Below are 20,318 nucleotides of genomic sequence, written 5' to 3'. Positions count from 1 at the left end.
ACTCAGTAAACCATGCTGTAAACAGATGTGGCTGTCATCCAGGCTTAGTTTCCATTTATAGAGCTTACAGAGAGTAGATTTAGCATAATTCTTAAGGGCCCTACGATATTTGAAATGATAAATGAGCATTGGTTTCAACTTAAAGTCAGCAGCTGTATTAGCTCCTAATAAAAGTCAGTCTGTCCTTTGAAATTCTGAAGACAGGAATTGACTTCTCTCTAGCTATGAAAATCCTAGGTGACATCTTCTTCTTTTATAAGACTGTTTCATCTACCTTAAAAATCTAGTGTTTAGTGTAGCCACCTTCATCAATTATCTTGCTGTATCTTCTGGAAAATTTGCTGCAGCTTCTACGTAAGCACTCGCTGCTTCACTTTGCAATTCTATGTTATGGAGATGGCTTCTTTTCTTAAACTTTATAAGCCAAACTGTTAGTTTCAAACATTTCTTCTGCAGCTTCCTCCTTCTCTCAGCCTTCAAAGAATTGGAGCAGTACAGCCTTTCTCTGGATTAGGGTTCTATGCAGGGATATGTTTTAGTTGCTTTGATCTATCCAAACCACTCAAACTTTCTCCATGTCAACAATAAGACTTTATTAACCTTTGTGTGTTCACTGCAGTAGTACTTTTAATTTCCTCCAAGAATTTTTTTTTTGCATTTACAACTTGGCTAACTGGTGCAAGAGATGTAACTTTCAGTCTATCTCAACTTTTGTCATGCCTTCCTCACTAAGCTTAATCATCTCTAACTTTTCTTTTTTTTCCTTTTTTCTTTTTTTTTTTTTTTGAAACGTAGTTTCACTCTTGCTGCTCAGGCTGGAGCGCAATGGCGTGATCTTGGCTCACTGCAACCTCCGCCTCCTGGGTTAAAGCGATTCTCCTGCCTCAGCCTCCTGAGTAGCTGGGATTACAGGCATGCGCCAGCACGCCCGACTAATTTTGTATTTTTGGTAGAGACAGGGGTTTCTCCATGTTGCTCAGTCTGGTATCGAATTCCTGACCTCAGGTGATCTGCCGGCCTCGGCCTCCCAAAGTGCTGGGATTACAGGCATGAGCCACCATGCCCGGCAATCATTTCTAACTTTTCATTTAAAGTGAGAGATACGCAACTCTTACTTTGACTTGAACACTTAGAGATTACTGTAGGGTTATTAATTGACCTAATGTCAATGTTGTTATGTCTCAGGGAATAGGAAGACCCAGGGAGAGGGAGAGAGACAGGGAAAAAGCCATGTGGTGGGGGCAATCGGAACACACAACATTAATTGATTAAGTTTGCCATACCACGGGCATGGTTCATGGCACTACAAAACTATTACAACAGTAACATCAAAAATCACTGAACAGAAATCACTATAACATATATAATAATATTTAAAAAGTTTAAAATATTGCAAGAATTATCAAAATGTGACACAGAGACATAAAGTAAGCATATGCTGTTGGAAAAATGGTGCTGATAGACTTACTCAATGTAGGGTTGCCACAAACCTTCAGTTTGTAAAAACAACACAGTATCTGCAAAGTGCAATAAAATAAGGTTTGTTTGTACTTGAGTCTTTACAAGTAAACATGGCTCATTTCTCAGAGGAGCTAACTCAAAAAAAAGTTGTATGAGATCTTACCTTGCCCTAAGATTTCAACTAACTGGACAAAATAAAGTTGCTGAAAGCTACCGATAATGTGAAGAAAAAAAAAGCCTTAATTTTTTCCTTAAAATTTAATACTACAAATTTTTCAGTATTTTTAGTATTGACTACTGGTGGGTCAATATTTTTCATCTTTGAATATTCATTTGACAGAAATTTACCAGCATTAGTTACTTGTATCAAAGGCTGTCTCTCTTCATTACTTAAATACAAAGAAATTACTTATTTTATTTCTTTCACAAAAGCAGTTAGTGGAACTTAATTTTCATATGTAGGGCTCCATTTTCCTCTAATTTCTTTTCCCCCAGGATTAATTTTTTTTTTTCAGACAGTAAGAAGGCTTTCAAATCTTCCCTCTGAACTCATTTTAAAACTGTCTAAAAAGCAAAGCTTGGTATATTGGATTTATAGAAGTCTCAGGCTAACATCAATTCTGTTTCTACATTAACATATGACAAAAAACAACCCTATCTTTTGGTTGAATACTGAAAGGGCTAAAACTCATAGTTTTCTTCTTCTTATCTGATTTCTAAATGAATTCTTTACCTCACTTATTCTGAAAGAACAAAAGTATAAATAGTTCTTTATTTTATTGAGTGCTCTATTAAAAGCACCTTTAGACAAATCCAGAAGTAGATCTAAAGGTTGCCCTCATTCATCTCTCAGAGACACAGCAGGTGAAACAACTGTTTTACATCCTTCAGATGTCAGCAAGCATTAATCTATTTTATGCCACCCTCAAGTGATTCCACATAGTTTGGGAAACTGAAATGCTTTGTATTTTAAAAAATTGAGTAATGAAAATAGCTCAAAATTGCAATGTTTATTTTGCCCGAATGCAAAACATCCCTCTCCAAGATTCAATAAATGTCCCATTTTGCTGATGTGCAAAATTCTTTAAATTTGCAGCAGTACTTGAGCAACTTGTGCTAACAAGCAGGTAAATATTCCTGTATGAGTCACTTAAACTTGTTTTTGTTGCTCCTCTATACAAAAGTTGGAGTTGTCCTTAGAACATTTGACAAATTTTTGCAACATCTTCCTCTTTTTACTCAGTGAATTTATATACATAAATCATATCTAATTTTTGAAAATCTAACTTTTCAGGTCTTTCAGGCTCTCTCAGAGTTTTAAGGTTAAACTTGAGTGTTGTGAGTTCAGTTTTTGAGAACACTTCCCCAAATTGAATAAATTAATTGCATTACAGTTTATTGAGCAATATGTATATAAAAAATATTGTTCAGATCCACAAAATGTAAAATAAATGTTTAAAAGGAAAAAAAAAAAAGAATGACAACCAGAATTATTTAGCATGTGGTTGGGGGGAGATGGGTATGGGGTATGTATTAACTCGAATTGCCTTTCTAAAAGAAAGCAATCATGTCTAAAATTAAAATTTTAGTTTCAATTATTCAGGTCCATTTTAGTGGTAAAATTATATTAATCTTTTAAATGAACTATTGAATATTGCATATGCTGTATGACATGTATTTGTGTATTTTTTTCTTACAGTTTTCGTATTTATTTCTAAAGATACTTGGTTAACAAAGTATTAGACAAGCTTCTTGAATTTGGAGATTATGTCTCCTCTCCCAGAAATCCACAATATGAATTTGATATATTGGACTGTAGAGGATCAATATAGACTATAGGACACACAGTATGCACCCTCTAACCTGCTGAAACAGAGTTCACCTCTGGAAGGAACTAGCTTCCTTCCAATGAAGTGTCACACTAAATGGTGTTGAACACTGACTCTTCTTGGAGTGCAAAAGACTTATTTGCTGGGGTCTCTTGTGCAATATTTGACACATTCCTTATAAGCTTTATCTTAACTCTTTTTTATGGATACTTTTCCTTCTCTCTCTCTTTTTTTTTTTTTTTGAGATGGAGTCTCACTCTGTCTCCTAGGCTGGAGTACGGTGGCGTGATCTTAGCTCACTGCAACCTCTGCCTCCTGGGTTCAAGTGGTTCTCCTGTCTCAGCCTCACGAGTAGCTGGGATTACAGGCACACACCACCACACCTGGCTAATTTTTGTATTTCTAGTAGAGACCAGGTTTCACCATGTTGATGAGGCTCGTCTCAAAACTCCTGACCTACTGAGAGTATTTCTGAAACCTCTTATCTAAAATTCATCATCCTCTTCAATTTCAGCATTCATTTGTCTATTCCTTTATTTTTTTCCATAACATGCCTTCACGTAACATAACACTCCCTTATACTGCGCCATTTATCTGTTTAGCACCATGCTTAAAATGTTTTATAAAGGTAGATTTCATGGAATCAGTAACCTATCAATCTTTTTAATCTGTACCTTCCACTCATAGTAGGCTCTCTTAATTATGTAATAAATTAATGACTCAATATTGATAAACTGTATCCTTCTCAGATTCCATAGGATGGGTTTTTATTATATGTATTCCCAGACTTCTTCCTTAAAAAGCCTCTATCTTAGGTTCCTACGCTTGCCTTCAGGAGATTCACTTAACTGTCCTTTCTCTTCTGATTAACTCAAATGCTATCAGGTATAGTCATGGAATCATATTGTGGGTTTCTATGACTATACTTGAAGTGATTCCATATCTGATAGCATTTGATAGTCCAGGAACACGAGCCTTAGAATAAGTATACTTTGTGATATTTATTGTGTTATCAGAGATGAGTGGTCTAACACCCAAGGATTCTTCGCATTCCCAATATGTGAAAGTGTGTTTGCAACCACAGAGAAAAGCACTCAGTGCAGACTTGATTTTACATATTTTGCTTTCAGGTAAAATTAAACTTAAATTTTGGTTTCTGCATCTGTAAAATTCTGAAGAAAATTTTATATTCATTCATAGTGAGTGAAATACTGGCCAGCTCTATCTAGGACAGAAGGTAGAAAGAGAATAGGATTTCATGACATTAACAACAATGTTTTACATGAATGCAAGAAGGTAGAAATAGATCCCTCACCCGGTGTGCGGTGTGCTTGTGTGGACTGTGTGCTTAAGCATTTGATGCAGACACTTTTTATTCCCATATTTCTTGGAATTTGGTAAAATAAATAAATCCTCCTTCCCCAACCCTTATTGTATTTCTCCATCATTTTCAACCACTTTTCCAACCTTTCATAAAGCTGATCACCTTTTGTGTACTCTGGGCTGAGGATATAAGCAAAATTGCTATGCAGCTGTGGTTTGAAATATATATATATATATATATTTTTTTTTTGAGACAGCTTCTTACTCTATCACCCAAGCTGGAGGGCAGTGGTGTGACTGTGGCTCTCTGCAGCCTCCATCTCCTGTGCTCAAGCGATCCTTCCACATCAGCCTCCCAAGTGGGTGAAACCAGAGGCATGTGTCATCATGGCTGGCTAATTCTTTTATTTATTTACTTATTTGAGACAGAGTCTCGCTCTATCTCCTAAGCAGGAGTGCACTGTTGCGATCTCGGATCACCACAACGTCTGCCTCCTGGTTTCAACGGATTCTCATGCCTCAGCCTCCCAAGTAGCTGGGATTACAGGTGTGTGCCACCACTCCTTTCTAATTTTTGTATTTTTAGTAGAGACAGGGTTTCACCATTTTGGCCAGACTGGTCTTGAATTCCTGACCTCAAGTGATCCGCCTGCCTCAGCCTCCCAAAGTGCTGGGATTACAGGTCTGAGCCTCTGCTCCTGGCCTTATTTTTTTATATTTTATTTATTTATTTATTTATTTATTTATTTATCTATCTATTTATTTATTTATATCAGTGCAGGGTTTCTACAGGCTGGCCTCAAATTCCTGGACTCAAGTAATCGTCCCACCTCAGCCTCCCAAAGTGCTGGACATGACCATGGCATGAGCCACCAGGCCTGGCCTGAAACACTTCTTTACATTTGGTAAACAACTACTGCCCAGACGCCCCCAAGGTCCACAGCTCACTTTCTGTTCCCCGGGAATCTTCTGTGTCCTCATGATATACAAACCTAAAAGTTAATGCCTATTATAACTGGGGTTCTTGAACCCTGCTTCATTCAGTGCTGAAGTCTGGAGACTTTCTGGTTGCATGATGGCCATACATAGTCCTGCTTTAAGGTTCTCACTACTTGGCTTCTGAACATCACCCCGGCACCCTTCTTACAATCCACAGAGCCACTCCACACATACTTCCCAAACCTTACCCTGTCCAGAGAGGTAAAGACCGTGGAAGGTGAAAGGGGAAAAGAGACAACCTTCATGTTGGTGTTGGGACCACAAATGCCTGTCCTAACACCATTTGATATTTTGAATAGCATATCAATCACAAATTGAGATGAATAAGAGGTATCCAATGCCCTTAAATATAGAGAGAAACAGACAAGTTAAAAGGCAATTACTGTATAGTTATGTTCTGTAGAGTTTTGTGCACTAAGCAGGATCTTCAACCCAGCCTTAACACTGAAAGAACTAGAATCAGAGGAAATAGCCGTTAAGCAAATTCCTGAAGGCCACATAGCCAAGAAAGTTGCACGTATGCTACTGGGGAGGGCAGAAAAATATCCTGTGTAGATCTCCAAGGAGGCGATGGTCCTTGCGTCTTAGGGAAACAGGAAGTATTTCAGTGGGGAGAGAACTGATAACTGAGAGAGAGAGAGAGAGAGAGAGAGAGATACTGGAAGTGAGAATTGGGGGTAGAGACATGGTAAAGATCATTTGTGCCAAGAGAAAGATGTTTTTCAATCTTTTTCTCCACACTCTAGCAGAGTTTGCTTTACGAGTTTGCTTTTACTTCTTAAAAACGGTTATCATCACTCCACATTTCTCCAAGGAATAAATCCAAGCCTTTACCCATATTTCCCTAGAATCATATTTACAAAATGATATTAATATTAAAAAAACAAAGGAGATTGCAAGACAGAGAAACGGCATTAAAACATGGAACATTTGTCCATCTTTCTACCTGTGGTAACATTTAGAAGCCTGCATATTACAAAGGGTGAAATCATTGGCCCAGAGACAGGCGGCTTGGGGAGTACCCAGGTCTGAGTCCCTGATTAGACCCATGACATTGTAAAAGCTACTCAGCCTTCATCTATAAAAAATGGGCTAAGCATAGAGCATGCAAAGTGTGCGGGAAGTTGCCTGCCCCAGATGCATTCCCTAGGTTAGCTACCACTGATTTTATTTAAATTATAGAACGGATAAGTGAATATGACTGCAGTTACGAGAAAAAGCCATAACATTCTTCTTTTCTTTTTTTTCTGAATAACTATTTGAGCACAAACTAATATCTTGTTCCAGGTATTACATAGTGGTGGACAGCCTGGAAGGCAGGATATTATAAGGGCTTAATTTAAAGTCATCTCAGTCAAGTAAATTAACATATTTTAATAACTTCCTACATCATAGAAATAAGCCTGAAGCTGTTCCAGAATGTGTAGGCTGAGGTGAGGAGGCAGCCCAGAAGGAAACTAGATAAAGTGTAAACAAATTCAAAGATTATAGGCAGTTAATGGGATGGTGAGAATGAGATTGTATCTTCAATTTACGGGGACATCATGAGATAATTTAGGTAAATTAGACAGTTAAAAACTATGTCCAGATAACAGGAAACATACTGGAGTACTGTTACTATCCCAAATTTTCTTTTCTATCATTCAGAAGCATCTACAATGTAGCTGTGTGTATAATTTGCAAGAAGACCTAAAATTTTCTTTATTGCAAAGACAACCTGATTGCCTCACTATCTAAAAGGAACAACCAACATAAATTATAGCTAGAAAATTGCCTCACTAATGTAGTCCCAAATTAACCTCTGTAAATACTTTCATATGTTCAGGCATCACCAGGGACATAACTCTAAAAACATTTCAATGTATTACTGCAACCCAACTAGTGGATGAAAATATGTTGTTTGGCCTGGTATTAGAAAAGCTGAAAAGTCTTTCAAGTATTGTTATCACTCTTATTATTCATTATCTTTACATACATCTCTTTAAATGGATGTGCTATATCCAGTTTCTTTCTATTCACTTCTAGTAAAGAACGATCATGCAAAAATTTTAAAATATTAAGAATAAAGATTTCAATAGCCATAGCTCTAAGTATCAATGTTTTCCTTCAAGACTTTTTATGCATCTTTATCTTAAAATTGCTCATGTTCCAAAAGGGGTATAAAATTGCATCTAAACCTGTATTATCTTTTCCTAAACCATGATATGAACTATTAATATTTTAAACCAAGTGTGTGTGTGGGGGGGTGTTTTTAGCATATTAGGACAAGTTAGTAATTGAGCAAGTATTCTGCTTTTATGTTATAGCAATTTGTTTTGTGTGTAAGTGCTCATAAAACAAGCATCACTCTTTTGTAGAATATGGTTTTAGATTATAAATATGCCCAAAGGCTCAGCAAAGGGAATCTGACTATAAATTTAGCAGAAATAATAAATGTACTAGTTTCCACTGCTTTCCCAGAAAATCAGAATGTCTCCTTTTTAATGTTACTGGATTCATGTGTGCTCAGAAGCAGGCCAAAGCACCTTAATTGTTTCTTGTTTTCTCCTTCCTCTTTTCCTTCTTTTTCTTCTTCTTCATTGTTTTTTGGTGGGGGAGGTAACAGGAGTAAAAATATTGCCTGATTATACATTTCTCTAGGAGGGAAATGAAACTGCTATTTAACTTGATCTGATAATTCCTGTCTTGAATTGTTTCCTCTCTTCTGTTGCTGTATTTTAGGTTCAGAGTTCAATTAGCAAAATTATAGTTTTGTTTTTCCCCTGGTGAGTGTCTTTTAAATAAAATGATTTAACCAAGAAACTGCTTTGGGAGTGATTACATTTATCTCAGCATGCATTCTATTTCTCTCTGGTTTGGCCAATTAGGGATATAACAAAGGCCTACGACTTCTATCACATCTACAAACTATACTGTTTAGCATTACATTAAAACCTCAAACCTAATCTCTAAATAACTTAATCTCCAAATACTGGAATCTCTATAGTGTTCAAATCTCTGTATACTACTTATAGATATGATATCCATCTAATTCAAAAGACGAAGTTTATGAATATTGGTTCCCTTAGGCTACTGTGAATACCTCCCTAGGAGACACTGTGCTTAGTTTAATGATAAATTTTAAAAATGAAAATGAATATATTCATATATATCAGATGTTATTAGGTCAACAATTGATTTGACTTGGAAAGAAATTGATTTTATTCTGATTTAATGACCTTTGTGCCTTTTTAGTCTTAAAATATTATTTCTTTCATTAAATAACAGTGGTAACAGTGAATCGTTCCCTCACTAATGTGTATTATGATGAATTGGCAACATAATTTTTAAATTTTTTTCATTTTTATGATTTGTATGTGTTTTAAATCCATCCCTTTATTTTTTTATATTGTTGTTCTGATGAAAATTCCAGACTCGGACAACATGATTGGAAGTTTCAACTGAAAATACCCTAATTTTCTTTTCTTTTTTATTTCATTGTTTTTAAATCAACCTTATTTTAAACTCCCTCTTATACAGAGACACACTACACAATACAGTGTTAGAGCAGAAAATAAATTATTTACAAAAATCATTTAGAGTAAAATCACATTTTTATTTCAACAAATATATCAGATTAATTATATCTTTATGATCGTTTGTTGCTATAAGTTTATTCACACCGGGAAAACTGTCATATTAAAAATTCTCAAAATAGTTTTAGCACAGGTCATATCTTCTTATTTTGCTAAGCCCCTGAGCTCTTCGAAGAGGCTGACCTTATGCATTGACCTCTTCCCCAGGTACCCTGGTCTCTTCTGTCCATAATGCCTTGCTACATGCTCTGGCCTCAAAGCTACTTTTCTCCCCGCTCACATTAACTCTAGGTGAACATTTAATGATATCACCTTTTTAGCCAACGATGCTCTGCAGAAACCATGCAGCTTCTCTGACAAGTAGACTTAGAGTCCCTGCCCCAAATAGGACCTCATACCATTTTCCTGATGCTTACTGACAAGGAAGAGGATCCAGATGAGGGTACATTTTGTGTATCCTTATTATTCATAAAATTGCCTGTAATGGTCAATCTTTTAACATCTCCAAGCTTCATGTCTCAGATGATCATTCAAACATTGGATGGCAAAGAGGTCAATGTCGATGTCAAGCTTAATGACAAACAAGTGATGCTTGTGCAGCATCCATTTCAAGTCACCAGCTCTGAAAATGCACACCAAGTGCACGTGGTCCCTGTCGCAGGGTGGGTAGGGAGCACCCTTGGAAACATCACCCTCCAAGTACTGCCACTTGACAAACCTGGCAACTGCATGCATGTCAGACAAGTTGTACCTACGGCTTGTGGAGAGTGAGCCAGGGAATTCAGGAATACTCTGGATGGTGGCTCAGAGATGCTCATCGGGGCTGTATGTGTCTTGCGCCCACTCCATAAACTTTTGAATTTTTTTCATCCTGAAGTACGTACTCCCTACTGACCACAAAATAGGCACAGCCTGAACAAAGAGGTGTTTCAAGTGGAGGAGGCATTTTAACATTCCCTGTGTTTGTCAGCTTTCCAAAAACCTCATACTGCTTTTTCCACCTTTATCCTTTATTGGATGGCATCCTCTCCATTTCGAGGTTGTTTTCTCCCATTAACAACTTGATCTTCCTGACAATTTCTGATTGGCTTTAATAGGAAAATCCATACCACAAAGTTTTATCAAGTATTTCCAGCCTGCACTCATTGCTTAGAGTCCTTCATACAATTGAGGTCAGCCTGAACCTGGCTCCATGATGCATAAACCACACTCTCCAATCAGCTGGCCACAAAGACTTTACTAAAACAGAATGCAATGTCCATCACTGCAGCTAAAAAGGAATCCTCTGATTTTTTGTCCATGTGAATGTGATAGAAATTCTGAGGCACATAGATGCCCTCAGTAGCCTGTCAAGCATTTCAATCTTGTGATGAACCACTATAGAATATGCTTTTTGAAACTCCGCCTCTTCTTTACAAAGGCGTTCTATGGTATATTGATATATTTGTGCCTCCTGATGAAATAAGTACAGTCATTGGTCATGTTTATATAGTTGGCACGTGTTCACTGAGGGTACTTTTAAAATTTCACTGTTAGCATCTCAAACTTTACCTGTTGGATTTCATCTACATCACCCCGTAAAACTTTGCTGCAATTAATTTCAGTACTAGGATTCTCTCCAACAAGCTCCAAGTGTCTTGTAATGGTGCGTGTGTGTGTGTGTGTGTGTGTGTGTATATATATATACACACACACACACGCACCATTATATATATATATATAAAATATATATACCATATATACCATTTTATATATATATATATATACCATTATATATAGATATACCATTATATATATACACACCATTATATAGATAGATATATTATATATATAGGTTTCTTTACCCATTTATCGATTGATGGGCATTTGGACTGGTTTCATATTTTTGCAATTGCAAATTGTACTGCTATAAACATGTGTATGCAAGTATCTTTTCCATATAATGCCTTCTTTTCCTCTGGCTAGATACCCAGTAGTGGGATTGCTGGATCAAATGGTAGATCAGCTTTTGGCTCTTTAAGAAATCTTCATACTACTTTCCATAGTGATTGTACTAGTTTACATTCCCAACAGCAGTGTGAAAATGTTCCCTTTTCACCACATCCGCATCAACATCTATTTTTTTATTTTTTCATTACAGCTATTCTTCCTGGAGTAAGGTGGTACTGCATTGTTTCATATGTTTGTTGGCCATTTGTATATCTTCATTGGAGAATTGTCTATTCATGTCCTTAGCACAGTTTTTGATAGGATTATTTGTTTTACCCTTGCTAATTTGTTTGAGTTCCTTGTAGATTTTCGATATTATTCCTTTGCCAGATGCATAGTTTGCAAAGATGATCATGTGATTTTTGTTTTGAATTCTGTTTATGTGGTGTATCACATTTATTGACTTGCCTATGTTAAACCATCCCTGCATCCCTGGTATGAAACCCACTTGTTCATGGTGGATTTTCTTGATGATATGCTGTTGGATTCAGTCAGCTAATGGATATTGCTCTGTAGTTTTCTTTTCCTTTCCTTTTTTTTTTTTTTTTTTTTTTTTGAAATGGAGTCTTGCTTTGTCGCCCAGGCTGGAGTGCAGTGGTGTAATCTCGGCCCACTGCAACCTCCGCCTCCCAGGTTCAAGTGATTCTCCCAGCCCCGCCTCCTGAGTAGCTGGGATTACAGGCACCCATCATCATGCCCAGCTAATATTTTTTCTATTTTTGTAGAGACAGAGTTTCACCATGTTGGCCAAGCTGGTCTCAAATTCCTGACCTCAGGTGATCTGCCCACCTCGGCCTCTCAAAGTGGTGGGATTACAGGTATGAGCCGCCACAACTGGCCGTTTTCTTTCTTTGTTGTTGTTGTTACGTCCTTTCTGGGTTTGGGTATTAGGATGATACTGGCTTCATAGAATGATTTAGGGAGGATTCCCTCTTTGTCTTTGGAATAGGTTCAATAGAATTGGTACTAATTCTCTGAATTTCTGAGATAATTCAGCTGTGAATCCATCTGGTCCTGGACTTTTATTTGTTGGCAATTTTTTTCTTACCATTTCAATCTCGCTATTTGTTATTGGTCTCTTCAGAGTTTCTATTTCTTCCTGGTTTAATCTAGGAGGGTTGTATATTTCCAGGAATTTATACATCTCCTCTAAGTTTTCTAGTTTATGTGCATAAAGATGTTCATAGTAACCTTGAAGATCTTTTGTATTTCTGTGGTATGCATTGTAATAGCTGCTGGTTCATTTTTAATTGAGATTATTTGGATCTTCTATCTTCTTTTCTTGATTAATCTCATTAGTGTTCTATCAATTTTGCGTATCTTTTCAAGAAACCAGCTTTTTGTTTCATTCATCTTTTATATTTTTTGTTTCTTTGTTTCAGTTTCACTTAGTTCTTCTCTGATCTTTGTTATTTCTTTTCTTCTGCTGGGTTTGGGCTTGGTTTGTTCTTGTTTCTCTCGTTCCTTGAAGTGTGACCTTAGACTGTCTATTTGTGCTCTTTCAGACTTTTTGATGTAGGCATTTAAGGCTATGAACTTTCTTCTTAGCAGCACTCTTGCTGTATCCCAGAGGTTTTAATAGATTGGGTCACTATCATCATTCAGTTCAAATAATTTTTAATTTATTTTCATCTTGATTTCATTGTTGACATGATAATCAATCAGGAGCAGATTATTGAATTTCATGTATTTACATGGTTTCAAGGATTCCTTTTGTAGTTGATGTGCAATTTTATTCCACTGTGGTCTGAGAGAGTATTTGATATAATTTCAATTTTCTTAAATTTATTGAGACTTGTTTTGTGGCCTATTGATATGGTTTGGTGGTTTCTCCCTCCAAATCTCATCTTAAATTCCCATGTGTTAAGGGAGGAATCCAGTGAGAGGTAATTGAATCAATTGATAGGTCTTTCCCATGCTGTTCTTGTGATAGTGAATAAGTCTCATGAGATCCGATGGTTTTATAAAGGGTAGTTGCTCTGCACAAGCTCTTTGTCTGCTGCCATCCATGTAAGACTTGACTTGCTTCTTGCCTTCTGCCATGACTGTGAGGCTTCACCAGCCATGTGAAACTGTAAGTCCATTAAACCTCTTTCTTTTGTAAATGGCCCAGTCTCAGGTATGTCTTTATCAGCAGCATGAAAATGGACTAATACAGTAAATTGATACCAGTAGAGTGGGGCACTGCTGAAAAGATATCCAAAAATGTGGAAACAACTTTAGAACTGGGTAAGAGGCAGAGGTTGGAAGAGTTTAGAAGGCTCAGAAGAAGATAGGAAAATTTGGAAAAGTTTGGAACTTGCTAGAGACTTGTTAATGGTTTTGCCCAAAATATTAACAGCCAAATGGACAATGAAGTCTAGGCTGAGGTGGTCTCAGATGGAAATGAGGAACTTGTTGGAAACTGGAGCAAATGTGGCTCTTGCTATGTTTTAGCAAAGAGACTGGCAGCATTTTGCCCATACCCTAGAGATTTGTGGAACTTTGAACTTCAGAGAGATGATTTAGGATATCTGGTGGAAGAAATTTCTAAGCAGCAAAGCAATCAAGAGTTGACTTGGGTGCTGTTAAAGGCATTTGGTTTTATCAAAGAACCAGACTTTATAAAACTTTAAAAAATTTGCAGCCAGACAATGCAATAGAAAAAAAATTCCCATTTTCTGGGGGAGAAATTTAAAGCAGCTACAGAAATTTGCATATGTCACAAGGAGCCAAAGATGAATCCTCAAGACAATGGGGAAAATGTCTCCAGGGCATCTCAGAGGTCTTCATCACAGCACCTCCCATCACAAGCCTGAAGGCCTAGGAAGAATAAGCGGTTTTGTGGGCCAGGCCCAGGGTCCCTGTGCTGTGTGCAGCCTACAGACTAAATGCCCTGAGTCCCAACCGCTCCAGCCAAGACTGAAAGGGACCAGTATAGAGCCTGGGCTGTGGCTTCAGAGAGTGCAAGCCTTAAGCCTTGGCAGCTTTGGGAACCTCTGCCTAGATTTCAGAGGATGTTTGGAAATGTCTGAATGCCCAGGCAAAAGTTTGCTGCGGAGGTTTCCATACATCCTCTGAAATCTAGGCAGAGGTTCCCAAAGCTCAATTCTTGACTTTTCTGCACTGGCAGGCTCAAAACCACATGGAAGTTGCCAAGGCTTGAGGCTTGCTAGGGCAATTTGGAAGGAAAATGTGGGGTCAGGGCCCCACACAGAGTACCTACTGGGACACTGCCTAGTGGAACTGTGAGAAGACGGCCACCATCCTCCAGACCCCAGAATAAAATATCCACTGACAGCTTACATGTGCGCCTGGAGAACTGCAGACACTCAATGCCAGCCCGTGAAGGCAGCTGGGCTCTTAATCTGATAGGTTTTCCTTTATATGTTACCTGATACGTTTGCCTCATAGCTCTTAAGGTTCTTTGCTTTGCCTGACCACATTTTTAACTTTTCTTACCAAATCCTGGCTAAAAAAAAAATTACAGCCTGAAGACGTTTCTATGAAAAAATAGGGGTAAGGGAAGAGTTCTAACAAGAACTTTTATCTCCTGAACTCGCTTATCTTTTGATCATAATCTTTCTAAGAACACTGTAACTCACAGCACATTTTATGAGAGTAAGAGTAGAGGTAGTATATATGTGCAGATTAAAGATTATAAAAACAATGTTTGTCTACCCTCTGGCCCCAAATCAAATACCCTCATATGTCAGACTTTGGGAGCATCCTGTATAATCCTCCCGTTGCTCCCAAAGAATACCTATGCCCTCACCATCATTAGCTCAGTGTTGATGTTTTATATTATTTTATCCTGTATGTATGTTTTCCTAAATTTATAACCATATGAATTCACCTTAATATAGATGACATAATATTTTATCTATGCTTTTTTGGCCTTTCTTTTCATCACCTGCATGTTGCAATGCATCTACAGGGACATATGCAGCAATAATTCATTTATGAATATGTCAAAATTAATTCATCCATTCTTATGTTAATGGTCATTTGGGTCATTTCTCCTTTTTATCTCTCACTTAAAATAATGCTGTAAACTTTCTTGTATATGCTTCCTGATGAGTGTATGAGTAATTTCATTACTGGATAGCATGAGATCTATTACTTCAACTTTACCAAATAATCCTAAATTGTTCCCACAGGAGTGCGTGAGAGCCTCCACTGCCCAATATCTTTAGTATTATTTGTCATAATCAATTTCTAAAATGTATATATTAGTGAGAAACATTATTATCAAACCATGTCGTGTTTTTAATTTGCTTTTCCTTAATTATCAATACCATTTCTTTGTAAGTATAATTACTATGTAACACATTAGGAAAAGAATTACTGAGCATACTTGTGAATCCAGAGTTCAAAAAAGCCTACTGCAATTGTATCATGTTTTCATGGAAGATGGGATGGTCAAAATGTCATCTGAATTTGTCAGACTAGAGGCAAAGAAGCTGGGGGTTTGTACTCTTGAATGTGATTATGGACTTTGGCCAGCACTATAGGGGGATTGATATAAACCCTCACGTGTTTCTGGCTCTCTATTCAGGCAATGAAACTCCTGCTGCTAAAGGGTCATCTACCATAGAAGAGTAACAACTGGGCCAGTAGAGAGAAAAGCGCACTTTGAAGCGAGCAGAGAGGTACACAGAAATAGTAACAGAAATTTCAGGGCACTCATCTGCACAGAGTACCAACGGCATCCTCTCTAGAAGCATCTTGGTAGTTTGGTAAACGGAAAAGGGGTTCTTACCAAAGTGTTCAACTTAGAAGGATTTCTCTATGGCTATCTTTAAGGACTGTTCTATACCCATTGTCAGCAATGTGTTGACCAGTCACATCAGTGAAGACATAGAAACTGTGTATATTAGATATGGAGATAATTTCAAACTAGGAAAAATAACAAACACAAAATAGGCCAAATTAAGTTTTAAAATGCCGTTAATAGGCATGATTAGCAGACATGAAGAAGACAAATCTAAAATCTTTTATTTATATTTTAAAACTCACTTATTTACATACAGAAAGGAGAACAGATTTAGAAATTGATAGTTTTTTATTGACCACATGCTTGGGTAAGTTAACAACTATGGCGAATTTGCTAAAATAACATAATGAAATAACATATTCCTTTAATGGAAGGAAACCATCTTAATCAATTTAGATACATTCTGTTTGTAACACATATAGAGGTTATTTGCCTTGGAATGCCGTGGTTTTTAAGAGATAATGTAAAACAAAAGTCAGAGCAAAAAGGAACATGAGGATGAAGACGGGATTTTGAAAGAAGAATAAAAGTCACAGATCTGGGGGATATTTAATCTGGAAAAGAGATTTTTAAGAAAGAACACTCATCCATAGTTTCCTAAAACTTTTCACAGGCTTTTTTCTTAAAATGAAATCAATAAAGATGGTATAGTGTCTTCATTGTGAAATTTAACAAATATAATAAATCAAACACCCTATGTAACTAACTTATTATTCATGAAATAAAATATGATTAGATCCTATAAAAGAAACAAATGTATCTCTTCCCAGTCAGAATTGCCTCTTTCTGAATGAAGTGAATCTTAGTATTTACTTTTTCCCCCTGGTTCTGCACTAATGTATCCATCAAACTATTACCTAGTTGCTTTTTTTTTTTTTTTGCTTTTGAATTTTTTTAAGGGGAATCATCTATATTGTTTGAGGAATTTATTTATTTATTTATTTATTTAATTATTATTTTTGAGATGGAGTCTTGCTCTGTTGCCAGGCTGGAGGTGCAGTGGCGCAATCTCGGCTCACTGCAACCTCCACCTCCTGGGTTCAAGGGATTCTCCTGCCTCAGCCTCCCAAGTAGCTGGGACTACAGGCATGCACCACCACCACACCCAGCTAACTTTTGTATTTTTAGTAGAGACAGGGTTTCACCATGTTGATCAGGCTGGCCTCAAACTCCTGACCTCAGGTGATCCACCTGCCTCGGCTTCCCGAAGTGCTGGGATTACAGGAGTGAGCCACCGCTCCTGGAAGGAATTTAATTTTTTTAATTCTGTGTTTTTGTTTTTAAGATTTTTATTTTAGTGAAACTATAATTTATTCATTTTTATTGTTTGCCATTTAAAAAATATACCACATTTTAACTATGTATATTACTATGGATTAGCATTTGAGTTGTTTTGAATTTTTTTGTATGTTACAAACAATGCTGCAATATTTCTGTGCATATGCACATTGAATTCTTTAGCATATATTTCTAGAATTAGTAATGGCAGGTCATCTCACTTTGGTTTTCTGTTCTGGCTGTGGTATTTCTCTTAGCTCATTTCTTCCTTCTTTTTATGTTGATTACTTTTTGTCATTCCATCCTTTCTTTCTCTATAAGTTATAGGCTCTTACTATCTTTTGAAATAAGTAGCCTAAAAATAAAATACATATACTGAACTTATCGTAGCTTACTGTGGTCATCATCTTTACCCTTCTGACAGGCATCACAAATTACCTTGAACTCTTTAACACCATTTCTTTCACTCCTTGCCTTACAAGATACTGCCATAATATTTATCTTAAAAAAATTACTACTAAAAAAAACCTTGTAAGGATAAATTATCACTGTTTAATAAGCTAGCTTTCAGTTCAGTTACATTTATCACTCACTTCCTTTAAACTTCTTAGACCGCTCTCCTATTCGGTATAATTTTACTTGCCTAAATTATTTTAAAAGTTACAATCTTCTGGTAGAATATGCTTCTGTTATTTTTTTTTTTTTCTGAAAGTAACATTGTTTTTCAAAGAGTTTGACATGTATGGAATTCACATTAGAGAATATTTTCTTCCAGCACCCTGCCTATTTAATTCCACTGTATCTTCCATTGTTGCTGCTGGGGTGTAAAAGATCATTGTAACCGCCACTTGCTTGAAGAAACTCTTTTACTACTTAAAAGATTTTCTTTTTGTCTTTGATTTCCTGCAGTTTCACAATGATTTCTTTAGGCATGGAGCTCTTTTTTTATCTATACTGTGTGGGATTTGTGGAGCTTCATATATCTATGGATCTGTATCTTTAAATATTTCAGGACAATACTTAGTAATGATATTGTAAACACTGCCTGTGCCTTATTCTTCCCTCTTATTATCTTCTTCGGGAAAATCCCCTCCCTCCTCGAATCACATGTTATATATTCTCTTTCTAATCTCTATGTCTCTTAACTTTGTCAACATTCAATGTTTTTGTCTCTTTGTGCTCATTTTTGATACTTTCTTCGGAAGTATCTTTCAGCTTACCAACCGTCTTGTCAACCGGGAAAAACCTGCCCTTAAACCCGTCCAGTGACATTTTTACTACATTTTTTTTTCAAAGTTTGATTTTGTTTTATTCAGAGCTGCTTTTTTACTTTTTTGGAGCTTTATGGTTTCTAGGTTGTTCTTTCAAAATTGCCTTTAGAATTATTTATTTTAAAACTTGGTCTTTCGGCTTAGGATTGACTTGGCAATAGGAACACTTTTACACTGTTGGTGGGACTGTAAACTAGTTCAACCATTGTGGAAATCACAATGGCGATTCCTCAGGGATCTAGAACTAGAAATACCATGTGACTCAGCAATCCCATTACTGGGTATATACCCAAAGGATTATAAATCATACTGCTATAAAGACACATGCACACGTATGTTTATTGCGGCACTATTCACAATAGCAAAGACTTGGAACCAACCCAAATGTCCAACAACGATAGACTAGATTAAGAAAATGTGGCACATATACACCATGGAATACTATGCAGCCATAAAAAATGATGAGTTCATGTCCTTTGTAGGGACATGGATGAAGCTGGAAACCATCATTCTCAGCAAACTATTGCAAGGACAAAAAACCAAACACCGCATGCTCTCACTCACAGGTGGGAATTGAACAATGAGAACACTTGGACACAGGAAGGGGAACATCACACACTGGGGCCTGTTGTGGGGCGGAGGGAGTGGGGCGGGATAGCATTAGGAGACATACCTAATGTAAATGACGAGGTAATGGGTGCAGCACACCAACATGGCACATGTATACATATGTAACAAACCTGCACATCGTGCACATGTACCCTAGAATTTAAAGTATAATAAATATATATATATATATATAAATAAAAATAAAACTTGAAGTAAAACATTTCTGCAAAAGAGATATGGGGATTTAGAAAAAATTATTGAAAATCAAATGATATCTTATAATTACATAAAGATGAATAAACATTTTGAAGCTTGCTCTGCTGAATTTTTCTCATTTTCTCCTTCACACCAGTTTTCACAATTTTTAATCCTGATTTGAAATCTAGTTTTGACTGTATCAATGGGGTTATAGATTCACTGAATTCCACCGTGTTTGTCCATTTGGAGGCTCTGGAAGGAGCTATCAGAATGCAATGGTTTGAATGTGGAAATATAATCCCCAATGCAACAGAGTTTAGAGGTGGATTTTTTTTTTTTTTTTTTTGGAGAAGACAGAGTTTTGCTCTTCTTGTTCAGGCTGGAGTGCAATGGTGCGGTCTCGGGTCACTGCAACCTCCGCCTCCTGTGTTCAAGCGATTCTCATATCTCAGCCTTCCAAGTAGCTGAGATTATACCACGCCTGGCAAATTTTTGTATTTTTAATAGAGATGGGGTTTCACCATGTTGACCAGGCTGGTCTCGAACTCCTGACCTCAGGCGATCTGCCTGTCTTGGCCTCCCAAAGTGCTGGGATTACAGTGGTGAGCCATTGCACACAGCCTAGAAGTGGACTTTTAAGAGGTAATTAGATCATGAGGGCTCTGTTCTCATGAATGGATTAATGCTGTTATTACAGGAGTGGGTTAGTTATATGGGAGTATGATGTGGTACTCACTTGCCCTTTAACTTTCCACCATGGGAAGGTGCAGAAAGAAGGTCCTCACTAGATCCAGTCACCTCGACCTTGGCCTTCCCAGAACACCATAAGAATAAACCTCTGTTCTTAATAAGTACCCAGTCTCTGGCATTCTTTTATAGCAGCACAAAATGGATGAATACAGAAGACAAGATGAGAGTGAGAATAAACTATTCATGTTTCTAGGTCTTTCATTTAATTTCATCAAGGGCTAGCTGTGTCACTCGGATGAAGGCCAACCCTCCTGTTCAACAGGCTATGCTACAGCTATAG

The 20,318-nt window shown here is 37.0% G+C and overlaps 1 protein-coding gene and 1 pseudogene across 1 annotated transcript in view; both read right to left on the bottom strand.

The window, feature by feature from the left end:
* CDH12 (cadherin 12) overlaps positions 1–20,318 on the bottom strand; it is a 1,055,333-nt gene that overhangs the window by 784,232 nt on the left and 250,783 nt on the right. The window lies entirely within an intron of this gene.
* LOC129464642 (beta-1,3-galactosyl-O-glycosyl-glycoprotein beta-1,6-N-acetylglucosaminyltransferase-like) lies at positions 9,269–14,567 on the bottom strand (annotated as a pseudogene).

The sequence above is a fragment of the Symphalangus syndactylus genome, chromosome 16, assembly GCF_028878055.3.
Source record: "Symphalangus syndactylus isolate Jambi chromosome 16, NHGRI_mSymSyn1-v2.1_pri, whole genome shotgun sequence".
In the NCBI taxonomy this organism is placed as follows: Eukaryota; Metazoa; Chordata; class Mammalia; order Primates; family Hylobatidae; genus Symphalangus; species Symphalangus syndactylus.
Note: the sequence above shows the minus strand (reverse complement) of the source record. Positions and strands in the feature narration are given on the sequence as shown.